This window comes from Hippocampus bargibanti, linkage group LG09 (genome assembly GCF_051943395.1).
Source record: "Hippocampus bargibanti isolate YZ-2025 linkage group LG09, ASM5194339v1, whole genome shotgun sequence".
NCBI lineage: Eukaryota > Metazoa > Chordata > Actinopteri > Syngnathiformes > Syngnathidae > Hippocampus > Hippocampus bargibanti.
The window spans coordinates 12391328-12405207 of NC_142742.1; the positions used below are offsets into that span (position 1 = coordinate 12391328).

The 13880-nt window shown below is 44.6% G+C and overlaps 1 protein-coding gene across 1 annotated transcript in view; it reads left to right on the top strand.

Moving 5' to 3' along the window:
• Positions 1 to 3880: 3880 nt before the first annotated feature.
• rnf144aa (ring finger protein 144aa) overlaps positions 3881 to 13880 on the top strand; it is a 154829-nt gene continuing 144829 nt past the window's right edge. Inside the window, exon 1 of the mRNA XM_089003890.1 lies at positions 3881 to 3903. The gene's annotated coding sequence lies outside the window, so the exon portion shown is untranslated. The remainder of the gene's footprint in view (positions 3904 to 13880) is intronic.

Consider the following 13880-nt stretch of genomic DNA (forward strand, 5'->3'; position numbering starts at 1 on the left):
GGATAGTGAATGTTGGGGAGCCAAATGTGCCTGCACGCTGCTTATACAGAACCGGTGAATCCTCCAACATTGATGTCGCCTGTTAGATGAAGCCGCAGCGGTATGGAAAATAACAAAACTGAAACAATAGTATCAGTCTGATCATAATGGTATCAATCTTATCCAGATTTGTATTGAATATTGATATTTTGACACATCCGTCCACCACTTTTCTTCTGCATTTTGGAAGAATCTCAAACACATGAAACATGAAGCGTTTTTGATGCCATTAGGAATAGCGAAGAAACATGGAATGTACTATAGCTCTGCAACTCAAATGGCAAGATGGATGCTTTCCCAGATTGATCAATGCTAGTGACCTCGGCTATCGCAACCGTCTATTTCCTGTAAGTGAGGCTTACATTCGGAATGCGCAATAACTTCTTCTACCTCTCTTGTTTCTTGTTTGATTTATGCTCTCTTTTTCAGAGTAGTGAAGGCACTTTTGAGTGCATGGCTCTTATCCAAGTCAACCATGGTTTCTCATTATCATTGTGCATTCACAGCGCAAAGCAACATTCTTCTCTGTTTCTCGGTTTGGCTCAAGGTGTTTTGATCTCCACACATTGCCAAGAAGGTCTTCAGATGTCTAGCTCTCCACACGCCCAAAGTTTGAATTTCATTAAAGAGTCTTTCGGCTCCCTCGGCTGCGAGGAACAAAGCATGAGTCGGACTCAATGGTAATCCTGCCTGCGAGGCGCCGGTGTCAAAGGTCGCCCGTCACCAGCTGATGAATCCTGTGGTCGGGGTTGGGAAAGGGGATGGAGATATGGTGGTGGGGGAAGGTGAGAGGGTGGATAGAAGGGCTTTTGCTCAGGTTATCCGGGGAGAATCTAATGAGGAGGATTGGAAGAGAAGAGGGCCCATGCTGCTGAGGCTGAGCTGCGGGAAAACTTCAATCCAGAAAGCAGCAGCGGCGAGGAAGGAGAAAAAAATGAAGGTGTAATATGAAAAAGTAAGCGAGCCAGACAATCTAGTCTGTTGTGTGAGAGCCACTTTGCGCCTCAGGACAAGCCCTCGGCTAATAAAGCTAAAAGTTGCGAGATGCTTTGACCTTGCTTTAGAAAGACCCCCCCCCCCTAACAAGGACATACTGTATAGTCAGGAAAAACTTTTCTCCAGAGTAAAACACTCGTTCCTTACATGTTTCACACACAGTACTTTCATTAAAGCTCAGAGAGAGATGGCGAGTGGGAGAGCGAAAAGAACTTATCGGCCTGAACTATGCAAAGCAAGCCGCTAGGCTCTGTTACATTAAAAGGACAAATTAGACAGTGTCGCGTCGGACACAGAATCTCACTTTTAAAATGTTCTCAGTGCATGATTAGTAATAGACTATGAAATGTCTAACTCAATTATATAAAGGGCTTTCATAGTAATGAGATTTCTCAATGCCAGCAAGCGCATCAGTCACGTTAGTTTCGTCGGTGTCAAACAAATACTTTGGAGAATGTAACATTTGGAAAGAGAACATATTAAAGTGGTTTCATGGTGTGTTTCTCTTTGAACACCATAAAAGTCAGTCGTCTCATAGAACCACCGTGTTTGGATTAGCTCATCTCTTGGCCTCCTCAGAGCTTTGATTGGACTTCAAAGGATGTGGTGGGCAGAGTCAATGGGGTTCAGCCGCAATGACCCGTTCGTTACATTTCGTTAAATGACTCATTATCTCTCTGTATGTGAATTCGTCGAAGCCTCATTTGCCTTCCTTTATGGAAGGCGACCAAAAGGTCCCGCCCAGACATTAAATTGATTCTGCATGTGGGAATCGTGATGATAACATATTTGGCAGATTTAGGAAGGATTCATTTATCAGTGTACACAAATTTATATCACGGTTCTTTCCATATCAATTCTCTGAGGTTAATGTTTGGCTGGTGTGCCTTATGTATATCGTGAAGGTGCTCGCATTGTGGCGGCTTGACTTTCTCAAGCTTGACCCTTCTGAAGTTGCTTTTGAGAACATGGAGGTTAACAAAAACATCCTAACAATATAGATAAAGGGTGTCAAACTATTTTTTTTTTCACATTGTAGTTACGGTTGCTTCTCGGTGGTCATTATGAATTTAAGAAAGCCAATATAATGTTGAATTCCCTCTACATATTACATGTATTGCGCCCAACAAATTAATGAATAACTAGTTTACAAATCTGAAGTCAAGAATAATAACTGTTATTGTGGTTTTCATGAGACAATTTCATCATCATCATGGAATTTAACAAGTTTCATTTCCTTTCGCGGGCTGACTAAAATGACGTTGCTGGCCGGATTTGGTTCCCGGGCATTGACTTTGACACCTGTGCTTTAGGTCATTCTTGGCATGATGCTCTCTGGAGATTAGAGTTCAGCTTCTCCATGCCATCAGTATTAACAGCACCCTGAACAAAGGAGATAGGGTGACATTTATTTATGAATCAGGATGGACCTGTTGTCGGATGGACAAAGGCCGGGAGGGCGAAAGCATCAGCGAAACAAGTGACCACACAACTTTGAATCCACATGTCAAAAGTCAAAGTCAAAGTCAGCTTTATTGTCAAATATGCTAATATGCATGACATACAGCACAGATGAAATTACTGTCCTCTCGGACCCAGCATGCAAGGCACTTATAATTACTTAACAAACATAAACATGAAAACTCCAATTTGCCCGTAGAGGGGAGCCGCTGCGTGTTCACGCGCCGCCATCTTATGTATCGCCTTAACATGTGTTACCCTTTGTTTTAACACATCCTAGTGAACATGCTAAAGCAAATCTGTGCGAATTGGCCCAGTGCTCCAACATGTATCCGAGGCAAGGGATGACCAGCCATTATAAAGGAAGCCCTCAGAGACCACTCACCCAGAGAAGAAAACACTCGCTGAGGCAGAAGGAGGGTTGCAACGACCAGGAAGAGGTTGAATGCTGCTCTCGATGAGCGGAAGCAAGAACATGAGTCATATTTGGATACAGCAGTCAACAGAACTAACATATGCACCCAGGCATCCATGTCCATCCTGGAAATCATTTAAATGGAATGCCAATAAAATACTCCAGAAATATAGATATCAGCATGCACACGGTCTCACTTTTAAGAACTAACGTTCCACTGAGGTTTGATTGAAAGCAAGTAGCGATTGAGAGTCATTTGTATAACCCGATGTTCCTCACTGCTTCCTGATGAACTTGTCACTTGTTGTTCTTCCGACAGTCATACAGACAATATCATGAACTACCTTTTTTAATCACACCGAAACCGTTAACATACAATACGTTGACTCAGAGTGGTGAGGCCCTTTTGCTTATTCCTAATTCAAGGCATGAAATAAAACCTAAAGGTGATAAAAACTGGTGCCAAAAATGGGTGCTATGTTTTTTATAATCACTTTGAAATGCCCGACTTCTTTTTTTTTTCAACCACCATGCCATCCATCCATCAATTTTCCGATCCGCTTCATCCTCACAAGGGTCATGGGATTGCTCGAACCTACCCCAGCTTTCTTCCGGCAGTAAGCGGCAGTTTTTTTAACTAAGTACTTTTCATTGGACATTGAGAGACAATGTACCCTTGAAGTTTTGAGCTTTAATGTGTTCTGCATATTTCAGAATCAGAAACTCTGAAAACCTTTATTTGTATATTAAGTAAAACGTGGCTGCTGGCTAATCCTCTTTGCTGCTCAATGCTGGATAACAGCCCATTTTAGCTTTTAATCAATGAATGAAATGTTTGTTCATTGACTTGAATCATAAGCATAATTATAGGGATGAAATGATCATTTCCAACTATGACAAATTATTTCGAAAGGATTTTCTTTAATTGGAGATGCTAATGTGTCCTTAATTATTATTATTATTATCAGAATCAGAATCATCTTTATTGCCAACTATGTAGAACACACAAGGAATTTGTTTCCGGTCGAACACGCTGTATGAGTATCATCATCAAAAAATTGCAAAGAGGCACTATACAGTTCCATTTGGGCGACTGTTCGAAGAGTTAATGGCTTGGGGGAAGAAGCTGGAAAAGGTGGTGGGCAGGGTGCGGAGGGTCCAGTAGGATTTTCCGCACCCTAGTTGGGATTCTTGCAGTGTGCAAGTCCTCGAGAGTGGGTAGGGCGGTGCCAAAGATTTTTTCAGCCGTCCTAACTGTCCGAAGTCGGATCAGAAAGCCTTTAATAGTTCCACAATGGGGAAATTTGCAATTGATTATTATTATTATTATTATTATTATTATTATTATCACAATATTGTGATGTCACGAGAGGCTGTGTCCTGGAGGGCAAATACATCCCCCTAAGATCGCTCCACCCAGAGAGAGTCTTGGCCCCACCTAGTGGAAGGCAGCAATTAAAACCACACACCTGCAGCTGATCAGGGCTTGATTGGCAAGCAAGGCTCTTAAGGCAGAGAGACTCTGAGTGTGCAGCTTGGGGAAAGACAAGCTCGATTGCTGTGCTTTGTGAAGAAGTTGATTGCTGCGTGGAACTCATTGCCAGTTGGGACCACACGACTGGACACTGGATTTGAACCTAGCTAAGGTGGCTAGGCTACATGAGGAGGACGTTAAGAGGGGTGAGGCCTAGAGACTCTTGGAAAAGAACTCCGTCTTCAGTTTTACCTCAGAAGAGACTTTATTTGGATTTAAGTACCAGAAGAGACTTTATTTGGATAAGTATTGGAAGAGACACTATTCAAACATTTGTTGCTTGTGAATTCCCTCTGGAACCCTTGATTAAAACCTTTTGTTTGTATCCAAACCTGTCGTCCATTGCACTTCTTGTCCTGTCCCGATGAGAGCTAGCCTCTCATGATATCACAATATATATAGATTTATATTGTGCTTTAACAACAGCTAAATTATTATTATTATTAGTAGTAGTAGTAGTAGTAGTAGTAGTAGTAGTAGTAGTAGTAATAGTAGTCGTAGTAGTATTTATTCATTTGTTTATGTTATTTTTTTGTCACATAAGCTACAGTGCAAAACACATTCCTGAGACATAAAAATCCACATTGACATCCACGCGATAATTCCAAATATGAACACTTTGTTGTTGCTTGCATATGTTAAAAAGGGGAAAGTCGGCTCATGATTTGTGCACCTGGTGGCCCATTACTTTGGACGGGCAAAGGCACGCAGGACGGGCAAAGGTGCACAAGTGAATCAGAATCAGAATCAGAATCAGAATACCTTTATTCGTCCCGCAATGGGGAAATTTGCAGTCCACAGCAGCAATTGAAGAGGGATGGGGTTGGGGTGGGAGTGAAAGGATAGAAAACAAGATATTCTAAGCATAACAAAATAAAAATGTCAACTGTATACTGTGCAAATGTAGATGTGCAAAAACCGTTCTATAAACAAGACTGTACATAGTGCAGAATCAAGAGATGCATTTAGATATATTGCAACAACCCATATTTACAAGTGTCCAGTTTTTTTTTTTTTTTTTTTTTTTTTTTTTTTTTCACATGTGATCATTGGGAATTGTGAAGCCTGACAGCAGTCGGTAGGAACGAGCGGCGGTACCTCTCCTTCTTGCAGCGCGGGTGTAATAGTCTCTGGCTAAAGGAGCTACCCAGAGCTGTCAGGATGGGCAGGAGGGGGTGGGAGGGGCTGTCCGTCATAGCTTTTAGTTTAGCTAGCGTCCGTCTGTTGCCCACCTCCTCAAGAGAGTCCAGCGAGCAGCCCACGACAGAACTGGCCCGCTTGACAAAGCGCTCCAGTCTTTTTCTGTCCCGGGTGGTGATGCTGCCTGACCAGCAGACAATGCCATAGTGGATGGCTGATGCCACCACAGAGTCATAGAAAGTCTTTAGGAGTGACCCCTGAACTCCAAAAGACCTCAGTTTCCTGAGGAGGAAGAGGCGACTCTGTCCCTTTTTGATTAGGGCATCCGTGTTTGTTGTCCAGTCCAGTTTATTGTTGAGAGTAACACCCAGGTACTTGTAGGAGGTCACCCTCTCAATGTCCGAACCCTGGATGTTCAATGGTGCAGGTGACGATTGTTTCCTGCAGAAATCCACCACCAGCTCCTTGGTTTTGCCAGTGTTGATCTGGAGGTGATTCTGCTGGCACCAGTCCACAAAGTCCTTTGTCAGTCCCCTGTACTCCCTATCGTCTCCCTCTGTAATGAGGCCGACAATAGCTGAGTCGTCAGAGAACTTCTGAAGGTGGCAGGTTGGGGTGTTGTAGTTGAAGTCCGAGGTGTAGAGGGTGAAGAGGAATGGAGCCAGGACTGTTCCCTGCGGCGCTCCGGTGCTGCAGAGAAGCCTGTCCGACTCACAGTTCTTTACCCTCACGTACTGTGGCCTGTTTGTGAGGTAGTCTGTAATCCAGGATGTGAGGTGATGGTCGACTCCGGCATGCTGCAGCTTGTCCCCCAGTAGACTGGGCTGGATGGTGTTGAAGGCACTGGAGAAATCGAAGAATGTGATCCTCACCGTGCTCCCAGCATTCTCCAGGTGCAGCAACGCCGTATGGAGGAGGTAGATGATGGCATCCTCCACACCGATGCTGGGCTGGTAGGCAAACTGCAGCGGGTCCAGCGATGAGCTTGCCAGCGGTCGCAGGTGGGCGAGGACGAGTCTCTCCAGCGTCTTCATCAGGTGAGACGTCAGCGCCACCGGTCTGTAGCTGTTGAGCTCTTTGGGGTTGGCAATCTTGGGCACTGGGACCAGGCATGACGTTTTCCACAGCTGTGGAACTCTGCCCAGCTTCAGGCTCAGGTTGAACAAGTGCTGGACAATGTCACACAGCTGGTCGGAGCAGGTCTTGAGGAGTCGGGAACTGATGTCATCCGGACCTGCTGCCTTCCTCACCTTCATCCTCCTCAGTTGGTTCCTCACCTGCGCAGTTGTGACAGACAGGCAGGAACCAGGAGGCAGAGTGGCGGCTGAGGGTGTGGCAACGGTTGGGAGGGCAGATGTTGGTTGTGGAAAGCTGGTCGTGAGAGGGGGCAGAGAGGGTAAGGCCACAGTGAGAGTTGGTGCAGGTGCAGCTACAGGTGAAGTTGACGGTGGGCCGGGGGCGGCTGGCGTCTTGTCAAACCGATTGAAAAAGCGGTTGATTTCATCTGCCCAGTCCTTGTCTTTTTCGTTCAATGTCACTGGGCTTTTGTGGCCTGAGATGTTTTTCAGGCCCTTCCAGACACCAGCGACATTGCTGGCTTGCAGCTGCTCCTCCATTTTCATCCTGTAGGCCTTCTTCCCCTCTCTGATCTTCCTCCTCAGTTGGATCTGCACGGCCTTCAGTTCCTCTCTGTTGCCCGACACAAAAGCCCTTTTCTTCTCCTTCAGGAGGACTTTTATGTCGGGATTAATCCATGGTTTGTTGTTGGCAAAACACCGCACAGTCCTGGTGGGTACGGTGTTTTGTTCACAAAAGTTAATGTAGTCTGTGATGGTGTTGGTGAGTGAGTCAATGTCTTCCCCATGAATCTCAGTAAAGAGCTCCCACCTGGTTGAATCAAAACAGTCCCGCAGAGCTTCTTCAGCTTCTGTGGACCATCTTTTGATCGTGCGGGTCACAGCTGGTTGCCTCTGGACAAGGGGTTTGTACACAGGCTGGAGATAAACCATATTGTGGTCTGCTCTTCCGAGAGGGGGGAGGGGGGAGGGTTTGTATGCATCCTTGGCGTTTGAATAAAATAGGTCCAATATGTTATTGTCTCTGGTGGCACAAGTTACATACTGTGTGAATGTTGGGAGGGAGAATTTCAGGGAAATGTGATTGAAGTCCCCTGAGATGATAAACAAGGCGTTGGGGGACTGGGTTTGCAGCTTGTTTACAACAGATATGAGGGCATCGGAGGCAGCGCCGCCATTTGCGGTAGGGGGAATGTACGTCGTCACGGCTATGACGTGTGAGAATTCCCGTGGCAGGTAATGCGGCCGAAGGCTAACGGCTAGCAGCTCGATGTCCCGAGTGCAAAGTTTTTCCTTCACCGTGATGTGCCCAGGATTGCACCATTTGTCATTCACAAATACAGCAATCCCCCCTCCTTTCTGCTTACCGCTGCCTTCATTTCTGTCCGCTCGTACGAGTTGGAAGCCCTCCAACTCTGCGTGGGCGTCCGGAGTGATTGCCGAAAGCCATGTCTCCGTGACGAGTAGCAAGCTGGCTTCCCGGTACTCCCTCTGATGTCGCGTTAGCGCCGCCAGCTCGTCCATTTTATTTGGGAGCGATCTCACGTTCCCCATGATGACGGACGGGAGAACGTGTCGGTATTTCCTCGTTCTTTTGCGGCGATCTTTCCCGGCCCGACATCCTCGTTTCCTCCTCTTCAATTCATCGGGGATGTCTGGTGCGGCGGCCGCTAGTCCGCTATTAGCCCGCCACGCTAGTAGCTGGTCTCGACTGTAAACAATGGGATTCCGCGTGCGCGTGGATTCCCCGTTCACAGGAGCGATGAAAAAGTAAAAAATAACGGCGATGAGCAAAAGAAAAGATGCCCATCTCCTCTCCGTAGGTTTATGAAGCGAGATCAGGCAAAACAAAAACGGAAAAGTAAAGAAGTGAAAAAGTAGACAAGAAAGGGAAAGAGCTGCTGTGGAGGCAGCCACACAGGGGGGCGCCATCTTGAACATCTACTACTAAACACTACTAAATTACATTGCCAAGACTTTCAGTTCACAACCCTCAATGCAAGTCAAATTTTATTGGTCAGCACTTTGAAATCATTGCTGTTGTTTAGTCCCTTATGCATCCGTTAATTATGCACGCGAAAGATGCATCCAGATACAGACCCTTATATTTCCGAGATAAAGAAACTACCTGTTGTAGAGGATTTCCATGACATGGGCCACTGACAATCTGCCTTATTTTGGAAAAAGTGTGTTTCTCTATTGTGTGTTGACTTTGAAAAATAACCCTCGCTGTGTGTTCTCGGGCCATCTTTGGCACTCATTTCTAGTCCTGGAGATTTGTGAAGATCATGGCACAGTGGCTGTGGATCACAAATACAAGTAGTCATCGCACACAAACCACTGTCAGCTCTCATCACTTCCGAGACCCCAAGGGCTGGTATACTCCTGTGAGCGAGGTGCATACTTTGCGCGCCTCCGTCCTGATAGCCACCCTTGAGGCACCTTTCATCCAGAGATGTGCTATCTGCTATTTTCAGCCTCTTTTTTTTTTTTACAAGTGAGCGCTGCAACCATCAAGAAGCACTAGATTGGAGGAAGTGAGAGTGGCATCAAATAAATCGGTGGTTCCACAAGCATTTCTTCACACCTATTACAGTACTCTGGCTGACCATCCGGCACAGCATCAAGTTAATGGATGGTTTCTATTGCAATGACTCCTGGGAATCACACCAAGAAAACCAAACACGTTCCATGCATTTAGATATGTTTGCGAAAACCACATGGGGAGAGATTTGTGGGGAATTTGTTTTATTTTGTTGACAGGCTATTATTTTTATACAATCACGTCAACACTGCAGCACGTTTGTCAAAGCCTTAACTATCCCTTTACGTGCTTAACAGCGACAATTCCTTCAATTCTTCCCTTCTCACATCCACCCCTTCCTGGGATGTTAATCCTCCTGCATGTTTAACATTCCGAATCCCTCGACACAAGTGGAATGAGTTCAGAATCCTTGAACCTGAAATGCAGAGCTATCAGGTGTGCTAATGCGTTTCCAACCCCCTCCCTTTTGCCCCCCATCCCCTTAATGCAACCTCGGTGAAAGACGGCATCAATATTACAGCAAGCGGCACTTTGGGCCACAATGCTGCCTGTAAGCGTACAAGACAGCTTTCACATCTGATTATGACCTCTCATAAGCAGTGACTGGCTCGTCTCGCAAATCCCTGCCCCGAAACACCGCTTAAGGCTACAGAGGCGTTCATAAGGCCCCAATCTCTCCACGTCAGAATGGCAGCGAGGTAATCATCGCTGACAGAGCTGTCCGTCTGAGTAGCTCTCTGTCCTGCCTGTCTGAGTGGCCTCTGTGGCATGTGGATATTTCTCAATCTCCAAAATAGCCCTGAGGTGCATGGCCACCATGCCACCTTCTCCTTCTCATCATCAGCACATAAACCCTCATCCTCCCGCTCCATGTTTTTCACCTAAGAGAAACACAGAGGGACAATGATGTCCCAAGGCTGCCCGCGGAGATGCGTGGATAGTGTGACAGTGACACTCAACCCGTCCAGGCTTGTGGGAGAATCACTGACATGCAGACAAAGCAAATAGTCGGGCTCTTTTGTCACATAGGTGTATGCGTGTGTGCAGTGGTGAGCCCCATCTGTGTGCTTGGTAATCATGTCATATCGGAAACATCTATGACAGAGGTGGTCGGTATCACCAAGGGAGGGGGGCGTTAATTCTACTACGACCTCTTTTGAATTCATCCACAAACGTCCACCACGTACACACACAGTAGACTGTTTGTGTGTTACTGTTTTTAATCTAGGGACCTGACACCAGCAATCCCGAAAGACTCAAATGTTCTGTCCATCTAAGGCTGCATTTACATGGCAATGACCGAGTGAAAACTCAATTTATTTATATTTTTTACAGGATTCACGTACAAATCTTACAGCGCTTACATGTATGCCAGACACACTAAGAGTTGACAATGTCACTTTGTAAAGGAACATCAAATGCTTGTCCTCCCATGTCTTGTACAAAACTGAATATCTGACTTTGATGATGCTTATATCCAGTGACGTGCAGTCAGTGGAGGCAGGTGAGGCAGTGCCTCACCTGTCATCATGGAAAGCTGTCATGGAAATATCAAATGAAAAAATAAATTAAACAGTTAGATGTATTTAGTGATTTGTACTTTAAAGTTCTTGTCCATTTATCTTCACCGTTTTAGGATTTTTTTCAAAATCGCTGAATTTTCACATTTACCGTTCAAGTAGAGACGAGCGGTGACGTCATGGATGACGTCAGTGCCTCACCAGCCATGAACCTCACCGCACGTCACTGCTTATATCAGTTTAAAATACGGAGCTTAAGAAGACGAGTCATACTTGCTGTGAAGCAAATGCACACTTTGATCTTGCCATAAGCACTAATGTAAGTCAAGTGGCGACACACGGCCGAATTGTTTGGATTGACATGTGTTTTATTTTCCAAGTAGATGTAACTTCCGCTTAAAATTAATTGAAAATTATATTCAACACTTTTTTTTTCACGGAATAGGGGAAGTATGGTTCAGTGTTTAAATGAAATAGGAGGGTCATTAGGAAAGCTATTGTATACCAACTATATAATTCTCCCAGTCGGGTGCACCTATTATTTAGTTTTTCGGACGGAATTTTCACCACATACAAATATATGATCGATTTAAATGTAATCAAACTTCACGACAATGTAACAAGGACGTTTTCTACAATTATAAATCTAGTGTACATTTAGTTTATTCAGATTTGATAGAAATGTCACCACATTTTGATGACAAGTTTGTTTCTGACGGACCCTTGGAAACGATGAAAATTACCCTAAAATGGTTGCTTCAAAGCAAAATGACAAACTGTTTTTCTCTCTTCTCTCTACAAGTGTAACCATGACATTTACATTTGAAATGTATGTATTCGATCAGTGGATGTGTTTCGTAAATATTCACCACAATGGATACACATTTGGAGAGTTTTTGAAGCTGTTTTGGGTAAGCCCTCAAAATGACAATTCATTAAGAGTAACTACAAAGACAGAATCCAATTTCCGGAGGGCCGTAAACTCTGGCCCTGAATATAGCGGATTGGGGGGAGGATTTGTGGTGGTGGGGGCGAGATCCATTATTTTACACCTCTATACTTGTTTGACAACTCGAACATTTACATGAAATCAGAATTTCATACACAGAGTTGTACCGCAATGCCTCGGGGAAGCACACTTAAATCCCAGCTCATACTGTCTGCCACATAAATAGTTAACAGTCGAACACTTGCTGCAAACTTTGGAGCAATTTTCACATGCTTCTAGTCATCTCCTGTCACACTCTTTAGACACTAGAATGTAATATTAATAATACGCACTTGCTTTTTCCAGCACAACCACGACTCTTGTTTTTTTTCCCCCTCCCTGCCCTGCTCCATTCGAGCTGTCAGACGGAACCTTCATCTTAGCCCTGTACCAAGCACTTGCGTGACATGTGCCAAACAGCAATGGCCTGTCAGCATCGTCGCCCTGTCTGTCACTGAGTAATTGGCACACATGCAATATGAGCAAAAGCATGCAGGTGGCCGCCTCCGCCTCTGCAATACCATTCCCTCTCTACTTCAGAGCCCCTCGAGGCCCGTTTAAAAAGAAGTCCTGTGGCGGCAGCCTGCTTGCGTGTATACATTATGGGCAATATCCTGCACACCTTCTCAAACTTTTACTGCCAAAATAAAACATAATTGGCCATCTGGTGTCGAGGTGCAATGAATTGCATTCATTTAATGCACAGGGAAGTTTCTCCTGTGTGGAAAAAAAGATGGGTGAATATATTGTATTTATTTAACAGATGGCATTTGTTATGTGCTCTTACTAAGCGCGTATCTTGTGTTGTTCGCCAGTCTTGAAATTCATCAGCATCTGCGCTGCAGCAGGGGTGTTAGTCACGGTGCGATAGCTAAATCCCAAACAGGTTGTAAATGGGGGTCCGCCTTTGTTTCTCCTCATCTACATCCTTCTTGTCCTTTAGAAACTTGAGTTGCCCGTGTTCAGAAATTTGCTGGAACATTCTTTCAAGGGGATGCTCACCTGCCAAACATAAGGCAGGGCCAGTCACTGTGATTTAGGATTGCCCTCAGTGTCCAACAATGGACGAAGGAAGTCCTCACACACCAGTCAGATTCAAGCTCTTTTTAAAATAACACATCATCGTAACCCTTCAAATCATCATTTGAATTTATACCATTTACAAGTTACAATTACTATCAGACATGAGACTGATAACCTGCAAATTCTACCTTAGTATTTAGTAGGGTGATGGATGAGTTCAAACCTTTCCAGCTCAATTTTAGCAAGAGGTTGAGTGCACCAAGGACTGGTCATCAGTCCACTGTTGGGATCACATTGAGCAAAAAAACATCTGCACTCACTTGCAAACCTATGCCCAATTTAGACATTTGGTAAGCCCAGGGTAATCTTTAGAAAGAGGCGAACTCTCAACTTTTCGACTGTGAGGCAGACATGCTAGTCTGTAACCCTTTTAAATCTTAACATCTAACCTATGTTTTTTGTGACAGCAGCTACAGGTAGAAAGAACGAAGGTGATATGTGTTTCAGAACAGTCATGTTTGCTATTGTCCCGAAAATTATTGGCATGCAAGGGATGCGAATGCAAAGAAGTTCTTTATAATTATCAGTAAAGGGACTTAATTAAAATGAAATGACAACGTGTACAACGTGTACAACGTACAACGTTTTGTTTTTATTAAACCACACGCTCTAGTTCCAATCTTGTTGCACATAGAACCACGTCTTACCTCTGTGCTGGCAAATAATTCCAATGATGTCATTAGTTGTAATGGGATTCACAAACAACGTTGTTGTTTCAACATATGCATTCTAAAAGTTGAGGCAAAACAAGCGTGGGCCATTGATTTGGACATGAGTAATTTATGACATTTCCTTTTGGCTCAATGGCTAAACTCCTAACAAGAAGCTAAAACCTATTGATTTGAATCAACTTTAGCCTCGTATTTCCATCAACAATTCTCGACTTGACCATTTTTGATTTTCAATATGTATCCCACGTGTTTTTATGGATTACAGAAAGCAGCTTGACTTCCAGGCAAGTGAGCGGCAGCATACACATGGTGCTCGGCTCATGTGCTGTGTGAAGACCAAACCTCTCATTAGTATGTAAACAGGACTGCGTCGGGTCAAAACAACGAGACCCGGTGGACTTCCACTCAAAAT